Genomic DNA, 16477 nt, shown 5'->3' with positions numbered 1-16477 from the left:
AACCACCAATACCAAGGCCTGCTGATCCCTCCATCCAGAAGTCTGAACGCGCTTCCAAGATGCTAGATCCAGGCTGGACTTCCCTTAGCCTGCAGAGATAACATTTAGATGAGAAGCTGAAATCAGCTGGCCAGGGAAACCAAGGTGTGAGTCCAAAAGGTCCAGGCTCTGAAACAGATTCCAGGTTTGGGGCTTTAGGCCAGCCACTAGGAATGCCAGACCACAGCCAAGGGGTCTGCAAGGTAAGGAGGAGGCTGATCCTGCAGGGATCCCCCTAGCTGCTGAAGCTTCCCCTAGCTACCTTCTGTAGGGCTCCTGGGTCTCAGCAGTGGGTGTGAAGGAAGCTGTTTGAGGGACTGAGCTAGCCTGAGAAGTAGAGCCTGGGCTGCCAGGACCCCTGGGACCTTGCTACCCCAATCTCCTCCCTTTTCACTGTACTCCCTGTAGCATCATGAGGAAAGGCTTCCAGCCCCGCCGGCACTGTGCTAGAGTCCTTTCCCAGCACACAGGCAGGCAGTGGAGAACAATTGACTTCTTCCAACCTAGTTGAGGCCTAGCTCTGGAACTGAGTATGGGGAACTTTAACTTCACTTGAGAAAAGCTGTCATAAGTTCTAGAGCTCAGGGCTGTTGCACAGAGAAAAATACAAAGCAGAAACCTAATAATAAATATGCAATGAGGACATAGTGTGTGCCAGACACGGGGCTCCACGTGCATTGTCTGATTCCGTTCTCAAACAACTCAGCGAGGGAGAGTCTGTTACTTATTCTCATTTCATAGATGAGAAAACTGAGAGTTAGAGAGATTCAGTCATTTGCCCGGAGTCACAGAGCTGATGAGCAACGGAGCCTGTTCAAATCCAGACAGTGAAACTCTGGATTCCAAACTCTTAACTACCCCACCACACTCACACACTTATCCTCATTTATTTGGCTAGAAATTACTGGAAGCATTACTTTTTTTGGTCTCCTGTTTTCATGGTGGAAGGATACTTAGGTCCTAGAGGAAATTCCAAGATAATTTGAATGCAAAAAAAGATGTCCTGGTCAATTGGAGGTGTAATGTTTCTACCTCAAGGGGAGAAAAGTTGCACAAGTTATGGTTAAATTCAGCTTTAGTTCAACTGGATATGTGTGGTTTTGTTTGATATGTATCTCTTTGCTTTTTCCCAACCCTCTTGCTTCTCAGTTTGTCAGACACTGGGTGGTAAATTGATCCGATAGTGGAGAAGAGCTCACTTCTATGTAAACAATGTTTTATGTCAAAGTCCTGTTTCAATGATCCTTCCCATGCCTTGCCTTCTCAAAAATCTTGGTCAAGAATACAAGTACTTGTGGTTTAAAATATTCAGAACTGCTTTCACGTGCCTGGAAAATTAACTGGGCAAAAATTTCCATTCACCTCACAGGAAGTGCTTTTTGTTTGCTTTTAATTTTTTTTCATTCCATGACTTAAGATGGTTTTGATTTGTGTATGCAGATGCCTGGGGTGAGGGTGGGGCATGGAAAGTTGGTTACATTAAAAGTGTTTTTTATTTCTTGCCTCCTGGGCACCAGAGTTCATCATGCAGCATGCTTGCTTTTCTGAAGGGCCGTAGGTGAATGTCTTTCTTTTGCTTTGCTTGCAACTTACTGAAAGCAACATTTGTCTGAGTAGAGACACCAGCATGGTTGAGTCCAAGCAATACGGTTAGAAAGTAACCCCCAAATATCTATGCTTCACCTAAGCTTGGTTTGCCATTCTGAAAGGGACAGGCATCAAAAGTGAGAGGTCCTTCCTAATCACAATTGCTTCAACTCCTACCTTGCCTATACTGTTGAGTGGTACCACCAACCAGCCTTCTCCCTTTTCCTGCTGATTCACCGATAAACCCCAATTACTCTACTTCCTAACTGTCTCTCAAGTATTTTTTCCTCCTCGCTTGCCAAGGTCACTGACTTAGATCAGGCCTCTGTCATTTCTATTCCCACCCTTGTCCCATTTTGGTCCGTCTTCATGCTACAACCAGAGTAATCTTTGTAAAATGTAAATAGAATTCATCTGTGTCCCCGCCCCACCCAGGATCCTCCACTGGCTTCCTCTCTTAGGTAAGGCCCACACCCCTTCAAGATTCCTTATGAAGGGCAGCTCCTTCCCCAGTTCGGCCTCATCTCTTGCCACATTTGTTCTTTCTTCCTTCTGTACCAAATGTTTCCATCACGTTGAATGACATGAAGTTCTCCAAATTCCCCAAACTAACTCTTCCTTCTACTGCCAGGAGCCATCATTTTGTCTGTGCTTCCCCTCCTCACCACTCTAGCCTACCTTCTTTGTCAGATATTCCACCATTCTTCAGGCCTTTGCTTCCATACCCATCGATTCATCAAAGACATCAAACCAATGTCATTCACTCCCAACCACCCCCATAACTAGTGTCCATTTAGTGGCTTTTCTGCAAACTCCCAATGCTCCTCTGTGTCCCCCATCCTAGAAATCATTATGTTATCGGTGGAAGGTATCTTAGTTACCAGCAGAAAATCTGTACAGGTCTGCAGCAACCTCATTTCTTGCCTCTTCGGAAAAAAGAATTTGACTGAGAAGCATAAGGCAGAAATACAGACCGAGGCAAGTTTCAGAGCAGGAATAGAAGTTTATTTTAAAAAGCTTTAGAACAGAAAAAAGGAGCATGTGCTTGGAAGAGGCCCAAGGTCAAGTGTGGTGTTTAACCTTGATTTTAGGACTTTATAGGCTGGCCTCTTTCACAGGATTGTTCCCTTAGGGTGGGCTGCCCGCATGTGCAGTGCCCTCCTTACCCTTAGGAGGTGAGCACATGCAGTGTGTTTAGGAAACTGTACGTGTGCTCATCTGAGGCTTTCTTCCCTTTTCTGGTGGTGTGCCTCCAGAGGCCATTTTGTCTCTTAATGCGCAGGCCCAGGAAGTTGCTTCTACATGGTACCCGCATTCAATTAACACTTTAGTGCAACAGGTGTGGACCATCAGGAAATGACCTCTCCCTGGCACCAGCTACCAATTTATCACTTTTAGAGAGGCAATGTGATAATTGCCAAACCATCACCCAGCATTCCTATGAGTGGGGGAAGAGCCCTCTCCTGCCCAGCTCATGCTTGTCTAGCTACCTGTAACAATTGTAACAATTATACCACTGTAATGGCCTGTTTGCTTTCCAACAGCTTCTACTAAACTGTGAGAAACATCAGAACAAGAACTGAAGATGTCTTCGGTTTTTTTTGTTACTGTTTGTTTGAGACGGAGTCTCACTCTGTCACCACGCTGGACTGCGGTGGCAACCTCTCAGCTCGCTGCAACCTCCACCTTCCGGGTTCAAGCGATTCTCCTGCCTCAGCCTCCCGAGTAGCTGGGGCTACAGGTGCACGCCATCATGCCCAGCTAATTTCTGTATTTTTAGTAGAGACGGGGTTTCACCATGTTGGCCAGGATAGTCTCGATCTCTTGACCTTGTGATCTGCCCGCCTCAGCCTAAAGATGCCTTCTTTGCAAGTATGTTTGCAATGCTCCACAACTATTTATTGAATGAACAAGTGTTTGAAGAATCCTTGACTTTTGGAGGAACCATATGACCTTGGGAATGCTCACCAATGACAATTTTTCACTCTGAATCATAATGTGAGAGCAGAAAATTATCAAAATGTGTTTGTATTTCACATTGAAATTAATTGAATAAATATATAATTCATCATCCTGATTCATCTCTCATCTGATCACTTGCCCATCTCTAATCATAAAACAAAAGTATATTCCATTTTGACAGCCAAATATTTTCTCATTTAAAGTTATTAATTAATCCATAAAGCCCAGAAAACTAATTATATATTTCCATGAGGGGTGAAAAAAATCAGCGTGAGATGTGACTGCCACATGGTATGATTGATATTTTTAACAAATATACTGCCACTTATTCATGTTGGCCTTCATTCCAATGATAGTATATTCCTCAAAACATCAGTAAGGCACCTCTCTGGATCCCATTCCTTCCAGCCTCTGCAGAGTTCAGGCTCCCTTAGTTCTGTCTTTGGCTCCTGAGTTACCATTCTACAGTTCTGTATTCATCTGTTCTCACGCTGCTATGAAGAAATACCTGAGACTGAGTAATTTACAAAGATAAGACATTTACTTGACACACAGTTCCGCATGGCTTGGGAGGTCTAAGGAAACTTACACTCATGGCAGAAGGCACCTCTTCATAGGGCAGCAGCAGAGAGAACGAGTGCCAGCAAGGGAAATGCCAGATGCTTATAAAACCATCAGATCTCATGAGAACTCACTCACTATCATGAGAACAACGTGGGGGAAACCACCCTCATGATTCAATTACCTCCCATCACGTCTTTCCCATGACATATGGGGATTCTGGGGATTACAATTCAAGATGAGATTTGGGTGGGGATACAGCCAAACCATACAGCCAAACCTGCCCCTGGCCCCTCCCAAATCTCATGTCCTTACATTTCCAAACACCATCATGTCTTCCCAACAGTCCCCCAAAGTCTTAGCTCATTCCAGCATTAACCCAAAAGTCCAAGTCCAAAGTCGCATCTGAAACAAGGCAAGTCCCTTCCACCTATGAGCCTGTAAAGTCAAAAGCAAGTTACTTACTTCCTACATACAATGGGAGTGGTATGGTTTGGCTGTGTAGCCACCCAAATCTCACCTTGAATTGTAATAATTCCCATGTGTCAAGGGCAGGGCCAGGTGGAGATAACTGAATTGTGGGGGTGGTTTCCCCCATACTGTTCCCATGGTAGTGAATAAGTCTCATGAGATCTGATGGTTTTATAAATAGGAGTTCCCCTGCACAAGCCCTCCTGCCACCATGTAAGACATGCCTTCACTTCTCCTTTGCCTTCCACCATGATTGTGAGGCCTTCCCAGCCATGTGGAACTGTGAGTCCATTAAACCTCTTTCCTTTATAAATTACGCAGTCTCAGGAATGTCTTTAGTAGCAGTGTGAGAACAGATGAATACAGGAGGTACATGCATTGGGTAAATACACCCATTCCAAATGGGAGAAACTGGCCAAAATGAAGGGGCTACAGGCCCCATGCAAGTCCGAAATCCAATAGGGCAGTCACTAAACCTTAAAGTTCTGAAATGATCTCCTTTGATTCCATGTCTCATATCCAGGGTATGCTGATGCAAGAGGTGGGCTTATAAGACCATCAGATCTCATGAGAATTCACTCACTATCATGAGAACAGCATAAGGGAAACTGCCCCCACGATTCAATTATCTCCCACTTGGTCCCTCCTATGACCCATGGGATTAAGGAGATTATAGTTCAAGATGAGATTTGCGTGGGGCACAGCCAAACCATGCCACGTTGCTTCTCTACAGTTTATAACCAGCTAGAATCACACACATACACACACACACACACACACACATACACACACAGCTTCAGCTGTACATTGCCGCTAGGGAATATGAATCCAGTGCAACCATCTCTTCTGATTTTTTCCAAAGACACATGAAATTCTAGTCTTTGTGGGAAACATCCCCATTTTTAAATTTTGGAGCTTATTCAAAAAATTTAAAATACACCGTGAGCCAACATTATAGGAAGCAAACAAAACATATCTAAAGATCCAGTTTGGCCCATGGACTATTCATTTTTAACTTCTGCTTTAAAGGATGACACTCAATTGGCAGTACATACATACATATATATATATATATATATATATATATATATATGCACATAAAATTCAAAGACCTTTGTTTTAGACCTGACTCTGTCACTTACCAACTGTGTGGTCTTGAGAAAGATGGTTAACCTCTCTGAGCGAAAGTTCACTCATTTGTAATCACAGAGGATCCTTGTGAGGACCAAAAGGTAATGTATATGAAAGCTCTTAAAAACTATTACATAGGCCGGGCGCGGTGGCTCACGCCTGCAATCCCAACACTTTGGGAGGCCAAGGCAGGCGGATCACGAGGTCAGGAGATCGAGATCATCCTGGCTAACACGGTGAAACCCCGTCTCTACTAAAAATACAAAAAATTAGCCGGGTGTGATGGCGGGCGCCTGTAGTCCCAGCTACTTGGGAGGCTGAAGCAGGAGAATGGCATGAACCCGGGAGGCGGAGCTTGCAGTGAGCCGAGATCGTGCCACTGCACTCCAGCCTGGGTGACAGAGCGAGACTCCATCTCAAAAAAAAAAAAAAAAAAAAAAAATACATAATGCCAAAAATATAGTTATTATTATTTTAAATTTTCATGACTCTTTAATCATCATTGATATTTTTGAAATATTGTATTATGTTTGAACTCATCCCAAATTTTTGTACACAGGATTAAGACTGGTTACCCTCTTTCAGAAAAATCATGAAAATAGTAACATTGGTCTTCTTTGAGTGGCTGTTCAGAGTAAGATTTTAAGATTTTAATAACCTCTTCCCAGTAATTGATGTATTTTTAGGATATAAAATGATAACTTCAAACTATGCAATGCATTCCATTTCAAAACTGCTGTCTTTTTTCTTTTCTTTGGAAGCACCTTAAATGGCAAAAATAAACTCTTCTCCAAATCCAACTGAAAGCCTAAATGGCCTTCACCCAAGGAGCTTAGATAGGCTGGAACACTACACTGGAATTTGGTAGAAATTATAGCGATTAAGTCAAATTATATTAGGTTTCTTGGGTTATGCTTTGTGTGAATGGATGACACCTACTGGTATAAACTGAAAATTGGCTTTCTCTTTTCAAAAAGAAAAATAACTGCTCATCTCTCAGACCAAGAAGGGAAAAAAAATCACCTCCAGCAGAGTCCAACACTGTTAAAAGTGTAATCACCAGATGTACAAGCCAAGGATTTTGTGAAATCATGAAAAAATGTTCATGATACAGTAAATGAAAACAGCAAGCTATATGTACAACATATATATAAGCTTAATGTTTAAAAATTTTATATAAAAATCTATAAAGAAAAATATACAAAAACAATATATAGAAAAAGGGAAAGGATAGGCACCAGAATGTTAATTTGCTAATTAATATGCTAAGTATAACTAATGATTATTTTTCCTTTATGTTTTCTGCACTTTCAAAACCTTCTCCTATGCCCATGTAGCAATTCAGCAAACAAAATTCAGATGTAATTTTGTTTCCACCAATCAGATGTGTCAATACCTCACTTGCTTTTGGAGCTGCATTAATGGCAGACAAGTGGTAGACATCTATTTTGCTAGCACAAATGGTCACAGCAGGATAGTCTTATAGCCAGTTGATTTGAGACATGGCAGCCTCTAACAAACAATGGTCATGGCGGCTTTTACTTTTATGATAAAAACCATGTAAGTCTGGGTGCTAGGAGTTATTTCTAGAAGCTAAGCCCAAGAATCTGCTTCTCCAGCCCTTCCAAATATTTTGTAATATCTGGTAACAAATCTTTTTCTGGTTAAACTAGAGAGAATGGTTTTAGGTTTCTTGGGTTTTTTATTAATTTATTATAACAGCAATAAACAAATACTCTATGTGTGAGTGTGTGTCATTGTTTTTTCTTCCATAAAGTTTTACAAAATTACCTTAAGTATGAGGAAGCAGAATACCTAAAGCACAAAGAATGAAAGTGTTAAAATAACTCAATAAATTATGGCCAGGCAATGCCCTTGTTGGTGGTGTGTTTTTAAAAATATCCATTGTCACCTCATTTTTTTTGCCAAATGAACCTGAAAATCATGTTTAAATTTTCACAAGTTCTCCCTGCCCAATCTTTCTGCTCTCCATATTCCACTGGAATTTTGATTCCATACAGTGCTGAGTGCCTAGACTTCCACATTACTACTTGGAGATCCCAAAAGCATCCCACAGCCTAGTAATTCATAGCTTTTACAAGCCATTTTATTTTAAAAGTTAGATGAAGGTTTAACAGATGCCATTATGAGTGCTATGAGAATGTGCATATGTGAAACTTCATACTTTTTATCAATGTACACCTTTATTTCTTAATCACTATATCATATATTGAATAGACTCTGGTGGTTTTAAGAAATTAACATATAACAAGAATTGTCCCAGCTGGGCGTGGTGGCTCATGCCTGTAATTACAGCACTTTGGGAGACCAAGGCAGGTGGATCACTTGAGGTCACGAGTTTGAGACCAGCCTGGACAACATGGTGAAACCCTGTCTCTACTAAAAATACAAAAATTATCCGGGCACGGTGGCGAGTGCCTGTAATCCCACTTACTCGGGAGGCTGAGGCAGGAGAATCTCTTGAATCTGGGAGGCAGAGGTTGCAGTGAACCAAGATTGCATCACTGCACTCCAGCCTGAGCGACAGAACGAGAGACTCCATCTCAAAAAAAAAAAAAAAAATTTTCCCCATTCTTAAGTGTTGAACCACTTGAGAAGAGGGGCAAGGATCTCACAGACATTAGTAGGGTTAGACAGGGAATTATAAGAAATGATGACTGAGATAAGTCATTGCCCAAAAAAAATAGAAATGGTTGAAGAGTTTAATGGAGAAGATGGAGTGACAGATCACAATGTCTTGGTGATTAAGGCAGGTAAAAGAGATAACAAAGACAGAAAATATATTAACTCACATTTGTATGGGATGGTACAGTGTGTGTAACACCTACACATGTTATGTGGTAAAAACCAATGACCTTGCACAAAATGGATATTATCACCTGCACCTTGTTAGAATGGAAACCTAAGTCTCAAAGAAGTTAAATGGTTTGCCCAAATTAGCTAAGCCAGGACCAGAACTCATATGTACTCACTTCTAGATTAGTGCTGTTACAAGTGTCTAGAAAGAAAAAGAGAAACAAAGGTGTTAGGCTTGCTGAAGTTTATCCTGGAGGCTTGGTTCTATCTCAGACTCTCTGAGTTTACATTTTCCTGTGCCTAATGAATACAATTGTAAAAACTACTAGACACACTCTCCTTTCTGTTGACCATTGATCATTTCCCAAATTAGAGATGCACTGAAGTGTCCAGACCTCTCTTATTTTACCTCTTAATAAGTCATTTGATATAAAAAATAAAAACAGTTTTGGTAGATGTGGTTATAAAGCCATGAAAATTAATATCACACTCTATTATCCAAACCCCCATCTTAAGTCTTTAGAATTATTTTATGACAGGTACACTAGATTTACTATCAAGACACTGTAAACCCAATCTGGACCTCCAGCCCAGGGGATGAGCAGTTTCCTCATATAGCATACTGAATCAAAATCTCCAAGGAGCACAGGTCGAGTGAGAATCATCAGAGTGAAATTAAAGTTCATCCAAAAGAAAACTTTTTTTAGTAAAAAAGAGTAAAGACAATTACTAGGCCTGCCACACATTAAACCATATTATAAAGTTATAATAATTCAATCATTTTAGACTGGAATAAAGATAGACAATTCAACAGAATAGACTATATATCCAGAACTAGGTATTTGTGTATATAAAAATTTAATGTTTGATACCATCATTACACTGGATGGGGTTCAGTTGCAGATAACAGAAACCATTCTCTCTAGTTTAACCAGAAAAGGATTTGTTACCAGATATTACAAAATATTTGGAAGGGCTGGAGAAGCAGATTCTTGGGCTTAGCTTCTAGAAATAACTTCCAGCCCCCAGACTTACATGGTTTTTATCACAATAATAAAAGCTGCCATGACCATTGTTAGAGGCTGCCATGTCTCAAATCAACTGGCTATAAGACTATCCTGCTGTGACCATTTGTGGTAGCAAAATAGATGTCTATCACTTGTCTGCCATTAATGCAGTTTCAAAAGCAAGTGAGGTATTGGCACATCTGATTGGTGGAAACAAAATTACATCTGAAACATAGCTGCAAGGAACCCCAGGAAAGGTCATTTTCAAATTTTCAGCCACTATAATATAGGAAGGCTCACTTGGACGTTAGAGTGTAATTTGAGCAAGTGAATTCCAGTATCTACCGAAAATAGCATTTCACATCAGCTAGAAAAGAAGAGTTATTTAATAAATGATGACAAAGCATTTGGGTAGCTAGTTGAAAAAAGATGTATTTAGATCTATACCTTACACTCTACATCAAAATTAACTGCATATAAATTTAAAAGTTAAATTATAAAATTCACATTAATAAATGAAAGAACATAAAGAAATATTTTCTACGTACAAAAGAAACCTCGTAGAGAAATGTTAATAGATTGGATCCAAAAGGAATTTTGCACACAACATACAATGATTATAATTCAAGACATTCAAGACAATACTTACAGGAAAGAGGCAAAGGATTAATATTTGTCATATTTTAAATCCTCATGCAAATTTACTGAAAAACATTAAGACCCCATAGATAGGTATGCAAAGCACTTGAATGTGAAATTGACAAAAAAGGGAAAATGTAAGATGTGCATGAGCATGATAAATAGTTAAAAATAGAAAGAAAAATGGGTCAAAAGATAATATCAAAGAAAAATTCGAGAAAAAACTATTTTATATTCATAAAAAGTATAATTCACAATGAAGTTTTAGTAGTAATAAATCTTTATATTTCTATAATACATCATTGAAATCTATGAAGTAAAACTACCAGAAATATATGTAAAATTGATGGAAACAATCATTATGAGAGATTGCATTAAGTCTGATAATTTGCATAAGCAAAATGTATGGAGAATTTGAATAAAAATGCAAAAATTTGATTTATTAGATACATATTAAACTTCTAGTTTATTAGAAAATATATCTGCTTTTCCAACACGTGGAACATTTATGAAAAGCAACTATGTATTAGAACTCAAAGAAATCCTCAATATAAATTCAAAGGCAGGAAATTTATATCTTTATTGATCACTATGCAATAAACCTAAAAATTAGTAAGAAACATTTAAAGTGTTAAAACATACCTACTTGACAAATTCAAATATCCCTCTCTAACTCTATGGTCAAAAGTAAATAGGCCGGGCATGGTGGTGCACACCTGTAATCCCAGCACTTTGGGAGGCCAAGGCAGGCATATCACTTGAGGTCAGGAGTTCGAGACCAGCCTGGCCAACATGGTGAAACCTCGTCTCTACTAAAAATACAAAAATTAGCTGGGATTGCTGGGGCATGCTTGTAATCCAAGCTACTCAGGAGGCTGAGGCAGGAGAATCATTTGAACCCGGGAGGCGGCGGTTGCAGTGAGCCAAGATACGGCCACCACACTCCAGCCTAGAAAACAGAGTGAGACTCCACCTCAAAAAAAAAAATAGTAAATTGCAATTACAGACTACTTGGAGAAAGTAGGGTAATAAAATATAACTTACCAAAACAAATTAGATGTGGCCAGCCCAAGTTATAATTGGGAAAAAATGTATTCATACACCTTTGGTTCTTTATATTATTTAACAAGAATGAAATGACACTAATGAGCCAATCATTTAAATCAAGAGATACAAAAGGAAAAACTAAATAAGCCTTTAAAAAGTAGAAACATAGAATTAATATATATTTACAAATGGAAAAAATACTGAATTAGGAAATAGAAAAAATTGTAAATAATAAAACAAAATTCCTGTTTTCACTTTTAAAAATATTAATTTGAGTAAGACTCTCTTAGCATGAGGAAAAGGAAAATATATATGCACAATATTAAAAGAGAAGGAAATAATACAGATACTGATCGATTTTTTAAATTTTAAAGAAAATACAACACAAAATACCATGTAACTTTTAAAAATATGGTTGAAATGGCCAATGTTCTGGGACACAGAAAACTGACACAGAAATAAAAAACTGAACAGACTCACAAGCTTGAAAGAAAATAGGAATAGAACTAAGAAACTAACCCATACAAAAGGGCTGAACCCTGACTATTCTACAAGTGAGCTATTTAATGACTCAAAAAGTAGAAAATTCCCGTGCTATTTAGACTAGTCGGGAGCACTAGAGGTAAAAATGGAAAATTTTCAGGTTATTTTGTGGATGACAAAATCTAACAAGCTTAACTCAAAAAAAGATTAACAAACCAATCTCACTTATGAATATAATACATTCTAAATTAAATACTAAAAAATCTAGTCCAGTGGTTTCTTAAGGAAATAATTCACTAGATAGGATTTACTCCCAACATGCAAAGATTGCTTAATAATAAAATGTCTGTATCTCAGTAACTTTGCATGATTTTTAAAAAGAAAAATCTGTGAATACATCAGAACTAGAAGGATATTTCCTAGCCTGATGAAAAGTCATACCACATATCACCAGACATTGTCGTGTTTACTTATGAAACACTGAAGGGATCCCCTGAGGTTAGAAGGAAGGCACTACCCCTATTGCCTTTCAATATCCAGAAAGATATTTACAAGAAATAATTATTATACCTTTTTAAAAAGAGAAGAAACAATTATCAGATGTTTGCTCTGATGTCACTGATTACCAAGAAAATCCAAGAGAATGAATAAGAAAGTTTAGTAAGGCAGCCAAGGACAAAGTAAATATAAGAAAAGCCAAATGTCAGGGGAAAATGAATGGTTAGAAAATTATAAGGGGGAAAATAACAATAAACAGGCATAGTTTATATAAGGAAAGCTAAGAAACTTTCAGAGGGACATTAACAGAAGATTTGAATAAATGTAAGGCATACAATGCTTCTCAATGAGAAGACACAATGTTATAAAAATATTCTCTCCAAATTATTTTATAAATATAAGATTTTTACAACCAAAATACCAATTGTATTTATCACATTTGGGAGTCTGACAAAATGATCCAGGAATTCTTTGGAAGAATGAAGTTAAGAATAACCAAGACAATTAATGGGCTAGAAGAAGAAGTGATGAGTGGTTGAGCCTACGAATAGGCATAAGAATTAAACTGAACACAAAATCCAAAACCAAATCCTAATAATACAGGTATTCAGTAAAATGACAGATGCATAGAATTTCAAGTCTGTGGGAAAAATACGTATTTCTCACTAAACAAAGTGTTAGGAATAATTAGCCAAACTTTTGGGGAAAAAAATGGAATTAGAACTCTACCTCGTAAAATACGGCAAAATAAATTCATGAATCAAGATGTACAAATCATAAATAAATTTGAAGAAAATTTAGATTAGAAAAGTATCCCCTAGCTGCTTGGAAGGATGAACTCCTTCCTCGTTATTTCTCAGACATTCTCCTTATCTGTATTGATAGCCTTTTTTTTTTTAAGCCATAATCATGTGCCAAAAAAAGGGCATATTTAAGAAAATATATAGATCTTCATCTATATATTTAGAAAGGTATTTTGAAACCTAAAAACAAAGGAAATTTAAAAGAAAAATCTTGATATACTTACTTTCTAAAAACTCACACATTTTCCTGCATCAAAAAATTTAAAACTAAAAGTAAAATGGTGAAGGGAGAAAAAATATTTGCAACTTATATGACGGCCAAAGGCCAATGAGATCAATACATAAAACTTCTTACAAATTATTAATAAGATGAAAAAAATTTTTAATGAAAGTCTAAATAGGCAATTCACCCACACGCATAAAAAGCCTAAGTAGGCAATTCCCAAAAGAAGAAAGGCTGAAGTCCAAAGTATACATTAAGACAAAAAAAGTTCAAGCTCACTAGTTAGCAAAAATGAATGAGATATATGAAACCACAAGATTCATCTTTTTCCTATCAATTTTGGAAAAAATTAAAGACATTGAAATGATATTTAAAAGATATTCAATGATGTTCCAAGAATATTAAATAAAATCTAATGTTCAGTTTTAGTAAGGAAATAAGTAATGGACATTTTTATCCACAGCTAGTGGGAGTGAACATTGATACAACCTTCTAAACAGCAATTTGGTAGCAAATATCAGGAGTCTTAAACCATATCACATGATCTCCTGACCAAGCAGCACCCTCCCAGGGGGCCTGATCCATCAGTTTATCAGACATTTCCAAGCAGGTCAGGGTCCCCATTAAAGTTCAAGTTAGGACTCCAAACCCATATACATAAATGCATCTATATCTATAGTATAAATTACCTTTACAGACGTTCCCAATTTACAATGGAGTTACATCCAAATAAACCCATTGTAAGTTGAAAATATCCCAAGTTGAAAATACATTTAATACACCTAACCTACCAGGCATTGTAGCTTAGCCTAGCCTACCTTAAACATGCTCAGAACATTTATATTAAGCCTACATTTGGGCAAAGGCGTCCAACACAAAGCCTGTTTTATAATAAAGTGCTGACTATCTCATTAAATTTATTGAATACTGCACTGAAAGTGAAAAACAGAATGTTTGTATATGGGTATGCACCATTAACATACACAGCTGAAGGCACACTGGGACCTGAAGGAGATGTGAGGCATTGAACTAGTTAATTGCTGGATAATAAGGATACTACAGGGATAGGTCACCAATTCCTCTCTCTTCGGCTGAGCGTCTGTAGAAGGCAGTGGGGCATTGACACTTGTTGATGGCTTAGCAGGCACAGTGTTTTTCAGAAAGGTATCAAGAATCGGCTGCTTATCCTTGAGACAGCGTGGCTGACTGGGAGCTGAGAACTGCAGCTTCTGCCCAGCATAACAAAAGAGTATTGTACCACATATGGCTGGCTCCAGAAAAGATCAAAATTAAAAATTTGAAGTTAAGTTTCTACTAAATGAGTATGGGTTTTGCACCATCATAAAGTCAAAAAATCCTAAGTCAAACCATCCTGAGTCAGGGACCATCTGTACAAACATCAGACATCCATATGTTGTCTTACCTCCCTCACAGCCATGTGGAAGTTACCTTCCAAACGATTGAATTTTTTTTTTTTTTTTTTTTTTTTTTTTTTTGAGACAGAGTCTTGCTCTATCCCCCAGGCTGGAGTGCAGTGGCATGATCTCGGCTCACTGCAACCTCTACCTCCCAGGTTCAGGTGATTCTCATGCCTCAGCCTCCCAAGTAGCCGAGATTACAGGTGCGTACCACCACGCCTGGCTAATTTTTGTATTTTTAGTAGAGACAGGGTTTTGCCATGTTGGCCTGGCTGGTCTCGAACTCCTGACCTCAAGTGATCCACCAGCCTCAGCCTCCCAAAGTGCTGAGATTACAGGCATGAGCCACTGCACCTGGCTAAATTTTATTTTTTTAAGTGTTTAGTGTCAGATGGACAAAGCCTGAACAGTATGTGCCAGAGTACATACCTATTCCAGCTTTGAAAATTTGTCTGGGAAATACCCTTAGAAACATACTGATAGCCTGAAAGATAATAACAGCAAAACAAATAGAAAATGTAATTGGAACTATTTTACTTATCCTTCTTAGACTGAGGGAAAGAGACTCTGAAATATATTTAAGATAAAGATGTATAAGAAACAATAGCAACTTCTAAATGTGCTATATTTTTCATTGCTCTAGTAGCCTTGTTGCTATTATATAAAAAACTAAAAAATTAATGCTGTGTGTTCCTATGGATGGGGATGGCCTGTGTCTGCATGTTGCATTATTTTATCAAACAAGTGATTTTTTTTTTTTTTTTTTGAGACAAGCTTTCACTCTGTTGACCAAGGTGGAGTAAAGTGGCACAATCTTGGCTCACTGCAACCTCTGCCCCCGGGGCTCAGGCAATCCTCCCACCTCAGTCTTCCAAGTAGCTGGGACTACAAGCAAGTGCCACCACATTTGGCTAATTTTTTTTTTTTTTTTGGCAGAGACAGGGTTTGGCCATGTTGCCCAGGCTGGTCTTGAACTCCTGGGCTCAAGCGATTTGCCCACCTCGGCCTCCCACAATACTGGGATTACAGGCATGAGCCACTGCACCTGGCCAACAAGTCGTATTCTTTACAATTTATAGATGGCTTCAATTTCCCCCTAAAAGATGCCAGTTGACAGCCTATAAAGCATTTTATTTTTCTGCTAACAAATGTATTTTCAACAATGCTAATTCTTATCATGCAACACAAAAGCACCTACTGAACCAAGGCTACATAATGATAAACAAGATGTGTAGAACCCAACATAAAGCAATACTGACTTTAAGATCACAGAGAATATATTAGTGACAGATTTCCATTGTAAGTGACCAAAACCCAAATGGCTTAAGAAAATGAATTATTGACTCATGAAACTTAAACTCAGGAAAATCTAGCTTCACGTACAGCTAGATCCAGAAATCTATCTTTCCTTGTATCTCTTTTTTGCTGTTTTTTGTGTTGACTTCATTCTGAAGCAGGTTCTTCCAAGAATCTCTATGCTTCTCTCCTCCCAGCTTTGCAAGCTCAACAGCTTATAAACAGTATAGCATGCCAGGCGCGGTGGCTCATGCCTGTAATCCCAGCACGTTGGGAGGCCAAGGCGGGCGGATCAACTGAGGTCAGGAGTTCAAGACCAACCTGGCCAACATGGCGAAATCCTGTCTCTACTAAAAATGCAAAAATTAGCCCGGCACGGTAACAGGTGCCTGTAATCCCAGCTACTCAGGAGGCTGAGGCAGGGGAATCGCTCGAACCCGGGAGGCGCAGTTTGCAATGAGCCAAGATCGTGCCACTGCACTCCAGCCTGGGTGA

This window comes from Pan troglodytes, chromosome 13, assembly GCF_028858775.2.
Source record: "Pan troglodytes isolate AG18354 chromosome 13, NHGRI_mPanTro3-v2.0_pri, whole genome shotgun sequence".
Taxonomy (NCBI): domain Eukaryota; kingdom Metazoa; phylum Chordata; class Mammalia; order Primates; family Hominidae; genus Pan; species Pan troglodytes.
This window is presented reverse-complemented; position numbering follows the sequence as displayed.